The sequence below is a fragment of the Lissotriton helveticus genome, chromosome 1_1 (genome assembly GCF_964261635.1).
Source record: "Lissotriton helveticus chromosome 1_1, aLisHel1.1, whole genome shotgun sequence".
Lineage (NCBI taxonomy): Eukaryota > Metazoa > Chordata > Amphibia > Caudata > Salamandridae > Lissotriton > Lissotriton helveticus.
Window position 1 is genome coordinate 1,805,903,478 of NC_136057.1, and position 6,780 is coordinate 1,805,910,257.

At 39.2% G+C, this 6,780-nt stretch overlaps 1 long non-coding RNA gene across 1 annotated transcript; it reads left to right on the top strand.

The window, feature by feature from the left end:
- Nucleotides 1-5,138: 5,138 nt before the first annotated feature.
- LOC144774824 (uncharacterized) lies at nucleotides 5,139-6,188 on the top strand. Its single transcript, XR_013600531.1, has 3 exons — nucleotides 5,139-5,238; nucleotides 5,328-5,407; nucleotides 5,747-6,188. It is a non-coding gene; the product is annotated as an uncharacterized LOC144774824 (long non-coding RNA).
- The last annotated feature ends 592 nt before the right edge of the window (nucleotides 6,189-6,780 follow it).

Here is a 6,780-nt window from a genome sequence, read left to right on the forward strand (position 1 = left end):
TGTTGACAATATAATTACTAAAAAATGAAAAAATAATTTGTTATAAAGTTAAATAAATGAAAATAACTAATACTATGTCTAAGTAAATGATTCTATGTACCCTGCTGCACACTTTATGAAAATTGTGAACAGACTTAAATGCCACTATGCAAAGATAGATAGGTCAGAATAGAGGTCCCCCCCTTTCATTGTTGTTCGATAGTCACTCCCTCCTCTAGACCTGAAATCACCGTAGGGAGTACCCTTGTTACCTATGCTTATCTCTCAACAGTCTTTACTGTAGGGTTCTGTCTCACTGGATCTAGTTCTAACTATAGTCACATATTGCAGATAAGTCATACAAGATAGTTGGCCTAATAACAGCAGATAGTACCTCTCTATTCCCTCCTTTACTTATTATCTTGCACTTTGTTTCTTTTCTCACTATATTTATCTTAGAATACAATTTGTTTCTGGCCCCCATACTTGGCTTTCGTCTACCACCCATCACTTAATATGGACAATTTAAAAACTTTCGGGTTTTCCGATGAAGATTACGCCAACATGTTAGGTCAAATTACTGGTAGCAGTACAACCAGCACCAATTCCTTGCCTAACTCAAACAGCGAATGGCTAAAATTACTCAATCTAAAAAAGAAAGCCAAACGCATGGAATCTCATGCTTTCTTTATGTGCGAGTACCTTAAAGCAGGAGTAATCCCCATAGGCCTCATAGTAAGAAACATGCCGGCTCTATTTATAGAAGTGAGAAAATTTCTCGAGCGTTGGTCACTTATTGCCAATCGATGCTCGAGAGATTGGATGCTGTTAATTATTGACACCGTTCGGGAGATGCTAGCTATACTCCATAAAGAAATTGCAGAGTTAGAAGAGAAGCTGAAGGCAAACCCAGCAGTAGAAGAAGCCAAAAAGACACTACAAGAGATTAATGAAGAAATAGAAGAGTTTGACACCTACCTTATAAAGAAAAAAATGGACAAACTAAAAAAAGGTGTAAGATGGTTTTCACATGAAAAAAATTATCCTTACCTGTGACCAGATTTCTATCAGACAGGCCATAATGATCAGACCCCGACAGGAGCTAACACATACAATCCAGGGCCCCAAAACCAGAGATATAATAAGAGAGTAAGGATCCAAAATATTTCAGAAACAAACTCTTCAGACTCAGATCCTGATGGACTTTTGGGTGAAGCTCTAGATTACGGTTACCATGAGAGCAACCAGAGAGGACAACAACCAAGGAGATTGAATAGAGGCCCTAGACAGCCTTTTTTAGGGAGAGGCAGGGGAGCGAACAGACCCCATTACCCAGGACCAAATATGAATCACTACCAACAGCCGAACCCTCCACATCCTCAACACTATGTCCAAACCAGGAGACAGCAATACTGGAAACAATAAAGCCAGACAACATACCTACTATCCCAATATTTAACCTATCTAAACATACGCTATCGACTGATGAGATACGAGTTTTGAGCAAAGGTCTTTCCTTTGTCCCTAGCTCACTAGCCAACAGATATAAGATCACACGAGACATGTTTTCCTTCTTTCGTAAGGTGCGGCTCAAAAAATACTTTGAGGAGACAGATCAGAGAGAGGAAGAGGCCAACCTATCAGGGTGCAAACTTCCATCTACTTTCACCCCAACACTCGAAATGCTAGGCCCAGAAGTTGGCATTTTTGAAAAAAATGTTCTAAAAGAGTTGGAAAGAATACTGAAATTCATTCCTAAACCACCACAAAATCTAAGCACGTCAGAGAGACTGGCTCTCAAACAGCTACAAGAAAATAAAGATATCACTATCAAATCTTGTGACAAAGCAGGGGGGATAGTTGTCATGGATACTACGAATTACTCTGATAAGATCCACGAAATGCTTAATGTAGAAGAACATTACAAAAAAACCAACAGGCGAGCCCTTTCCAAACTCACCACACAAATAGAAGAAACAGTCAACAAAGCATTTGAGGAAGGCTTCATCTGTCAAAAAGAAATGGACTTTCTGATAAAAGCCAACGCAGTGACCCCAGCAATCTATGGTGTCCCGAAGACACATAAAGACATTTTAGACCCACCCCTCAGACCAATAGTGGCCTCTATAAACTCAAACACAGAACCTCTTTCTAAGTACTTAGACACGTTTCTATGTCCTCTTACTACCACGTATGACTCCTACATCATAGATACAGGCCATATGATTACCATCTTAGAACATGTAGCCTTCAATGAGAACACACAATTTTTTGTCACATGTGACATAGAATCCCTTTATACCAACATCCCCCAGGACCGAGCAATGGAAGCGGTGGCAGCGCTACTTGCAAGGACACCGGGACAAAGACCAGATGACTTCATACTAGAATGCTTGGAGATTGTTCTCCATAACAATTTCTTTGAATTTGGAGAGAACCTCTACCAGCAAATTAAGGGAGTAAGTATGGGGGCATCTTGTGCCCCTAGCATTGCGAATGTCTATATGGGAGAATTTGAATTAAAAAACATATTCAATGAGCTAGCCCCATATTTTGAAAATGTCACCAGGTGGCATAGATTTATAGACGACATATTCTTCATATGGACAGGAGCTGAAGAAATGTTAAAAGAGTTTATAGAGTGGCTTAACTTAGCAGACCCACACCTAAAATTCACCTACAACTACTTACCCAAACAGGTTGAATTCCTGGACATATGGGTCCAAAATACAGAAGGTGAAATCACAGTTAGTCTATACAGAAAGCCGACAGCGAAAAACACCATCCTAGAGCACGGAAGTTACCATCCTCCGTGCCAGAAAGATTCGGTCCCCTTTGGGGAATTTCTCGGGATAAAGAGAAATTGTACGAACACTAAAGACTTCATGATACATGCCAATAAACTACAAGATCGCCTACTGGCACGAGGGTGCCCCAAAAGATTGGTTCGCCAATCATTAAAGAGAGCCAAATATTATAACAGGGATGCCCTTCTAAACAAAGCTGCCAAAACCCACAATCAGAAACTGGTTTGTGTCATTAACCATACAACTTTAAACAACAAAATCAGACAGGTTATAAACAAAAACTGGAAAATCCTAAACACCCATGACCACACGAAAGAACTCAGTAGGCCCCTGATTGCGTTCAGGAGGAATCCTAATCTTAAAGATAAATTAGTCCACAGCAGAGAAAAACAAGAAGATAAAACAAACCAACGGACTATTGATGGCAAGCCATTACCAAAAGGGAACCACAAATGTGGTACCTGTCATGCCTGTGATCAGGTCATTCCTGGCAACAATTGGACATATAGAAATAAAACTGGCCAGCTAAAAGAGATGACAAATTGTAAAACATCCAATGTCATTTACCTTATTTTATGTCCTTGTAGCTTAGGCTACATAGGAGAGACTGCTAGAGAATTTCGAGTGAGATTCTCTGAACACAAGTCTGCTGTCAGAACCAGAAGAACAAATGCTCCCATGGTAGCACATTATATCCAATATGGCCACACAGAGAAGACATGCGCTGGCTTATTCTAGAACGAGTACAGCCCAATCCAGGTAAAGACATGACCAAACTAAGAAAAACACGAGAAATCTTCTGGATATATCATTTAGATACAGTACGCCATGGCCACAACGAAGAAATTTGTTGGATAATCACTGACTAACTTTTACAGCTCATCACTGAACCCCCAAGATAGTTTAAACATTATTCTCTACCTGTAGAGACTACGTTGTCATCACACTTGGTACCAACAGGCACAAGCAGATATATCCACACCCGCCTGATTAGAATTACTAGTATGCCTATCTTTATCCTATTCCACATGTCAGGTGTTGGAGGCTTGCTTATCCCATATACCCCACCGGATGGTGGCAGTTAACCTGGCTTCCTTCCTTCCTTTTTTCTTTTCCTTATTAGATGGATTTTACAATACCAGTTTGTCAAGAAATATAAAACATCTTTCTTAATAATTATAAAGTTTTTTACATTTAACCCCTAGAAACATTTATGATTCGAGTAAGAGTTTCATTGGTTTGACTCGTTCTTACAGAGAGCGCCATGTTGTAATAACTACATTGAAAATATCAACGAGTCCTCTCTCTATGTCTCTCACCATTACGAGAGCATACCTACGTGTTGTCCTATATCCATTTTCACACTTAGGACCCAGCTACACGAGCTTCGAGTCCCGACCCAGCTGTGACCATTTAAGTAGTTTCAGCTATAAAAGCAGAAAACAACCAATTGCCATCTGTCTGTGGCAGAGACAGTGGCCGGAGGCGCCCCCCCCCCTGAGACGATTAACCTTGCAGTCAAAAGGTAAGTAATACATCCCGGTACTTTAGATTAGCGGCTCGCGTGCTTAACTTTTCTAACAAAGAGAACAGACTTTCCCTTTTCCTGCAATCCTAGGCGCTCGCTATATCCAGACCACTGCTAGCGTTTATTCACCCTTAACAGCCCTTAAATACCAGATCTTAGACTGGTAGGTCAGTAGATGACTCAGCCAGAACCACAAAAAACTTCTTACTTATAGCGCTGTAACAAGTGAATTAGTTAGTTGCATAGTAGGTTTAAAGGGACACTGCTTTGGTAGCAATTAACCTGTTGGAAAGATGTTCACCTCTTTATAACATGACCAAAAACATCAGTAGCTCGTGTTGCAAACTTTAACTAGCAGAGTGAATACAGGCACCCCCGTTACGTGCATGGGCCCCCATATAACTTGCTGCTCAGTTGTCATACAGCATAAATTTTAATCTTTTAATATTGATCATGCAAGAAGAGATCATGCATCTAAAACAGAGCAGTTATAGCACATTAAAATGAAGAGCAACCTGATTAGCAAAACAAAAAATATATAACACTGTCTGAATTAGATCGTAGTAGAAATGTAATGTGCGCCTGTAGTTGCCTAAAAGTGCTAGTCATAATCTGTAACTGGACACACATCGTCCTATGCGCCCTACCCACGCAGCTAGGAATCATCATATTAGCGCATGCCTTGTAAAACCTAGTGGACTTGCTATCCTAGCAAGCCATACACAGTGGGATACAGCATGATCATAATAGAGGCATATCCCCACTACTTGTATAACAGTGGAGAGTAATTACCAAGTAAATTATAATATGCCCCACTTTCTCACAGGTCATCGGAATAGCACCAGTCATTCTTGATGCCTGCTGAATATCTCAACCTATGAAAATAGGAAACATAGATGCACTCCGTGGACCACAATAATTTAGGTAAAACACAGGTGCTCTCAACATCACATATTCTCTGCCTGACAATTAGAAGAGTCTTTTACTAGGCCTGTTTTGCATCCTTGCTATAGAATCAAGATCTGCACAGAGAGTCAGCACACATGCGACACATCCCTTCAAAATATCTCTGAAAGGAACAGAACTGTTCAAGGTAGACCACATTTGTATTAATCCTCTGTATGTCAAGACACAAGAGCACCTTGCATGTAACGTGTGTTCTGTATGATGGCACAGAGATTCATTACTCTTTATCCCTTCTTTTTTACTTTTTAACAATTCCAAAACTTTCCCTATTATCTCTTCACCGTATGCTTATTCCAAACTTTGGGAATTAAGGTACTAATAGCTTAGTACACTATGGTATCCAACTATTTGTTTGACTATATCACACAATAGCCGATAGCACAGAATGATTGCTAAATAATTAAAGAAATTAACTGTTTATCTGGATGCCCAGTAACTAATGTTGGTATATATGTTCTTATTTCAGATTATCAGAACCCCCTTGTTTTAATAGAATGCATGTATATGTTTGTTGTCCAGTCTCACGTTGGCCCTGGGGAAGGTGAATCAAAGAAATGATACCACCGAAACGTACGTAGGCCGTACGCACCATAGACCCTCATACAAAACAGAATAAAACCTCGAAGAAAGAAAATAAACGATTACACAAGACTATTAATCCCTGGAAAAAAATATATTAAAAAAAGGAAGACTCAAACCACGGTTTAAGCTATATTCTGAGGAGTCCAATATAGTACACTATTGTTTCACTGTGTATTGTCTCACTGTTTTTTGTATTGTTAGCACATTAGTTATGAAAGTCTGAATTTGTGTGAATGATGGTATGAGTGACAGTAATTGCTTACAGATTGTCTAGGGGTTCCTGGTTAGCAATGTCTAAGCTCTGTATTTTAATTAGATGTACTAAAGTGATCACGTGATTGTATCATAATGTTGACATTATAATTACTAAAAAATGAAAAAATAATTTGTTATAAAGTTAAATAAATGAAAATAACTAATACTATGTCTAAGTAAATGATTCTATGTACCCTGCTGCATCCTTTATGAAAATTGTGAACAGACTTAAATGCCACTATGCAAACATAGATAGGTCAGAATAGAGGTCCCCCCCTTTCATTGCTGACTGTGAAGATTGGCCTGCAGTAGAAGTAAAATTTTGTTATTACACAACAAGAGTAGAAATATTATTGACTTGAGTCACTCTTTAGTGTGTACAGTAAGACTACTAGTACATTTTGATTTCACTTCATGCACAACAAACAAACAATAAAAACACAAACACCATATGCTCAGAGCCAGGTGTCCAATGCATGCCATTCATTTTTATTACCTGTTCCTGCTCATCTTAGTTAACGGGCCGTCTTTTTCCGCATCATCATCATGGACGGTGCTGTTGTCATACTCAGTGTGCAGATGAGTCCCCTTCCTGTATTCAATCAAAAGCAATGTATCAGGCTGTAGTAGAAGTACAATTATTAAAAATATTTGCAAGAAGGG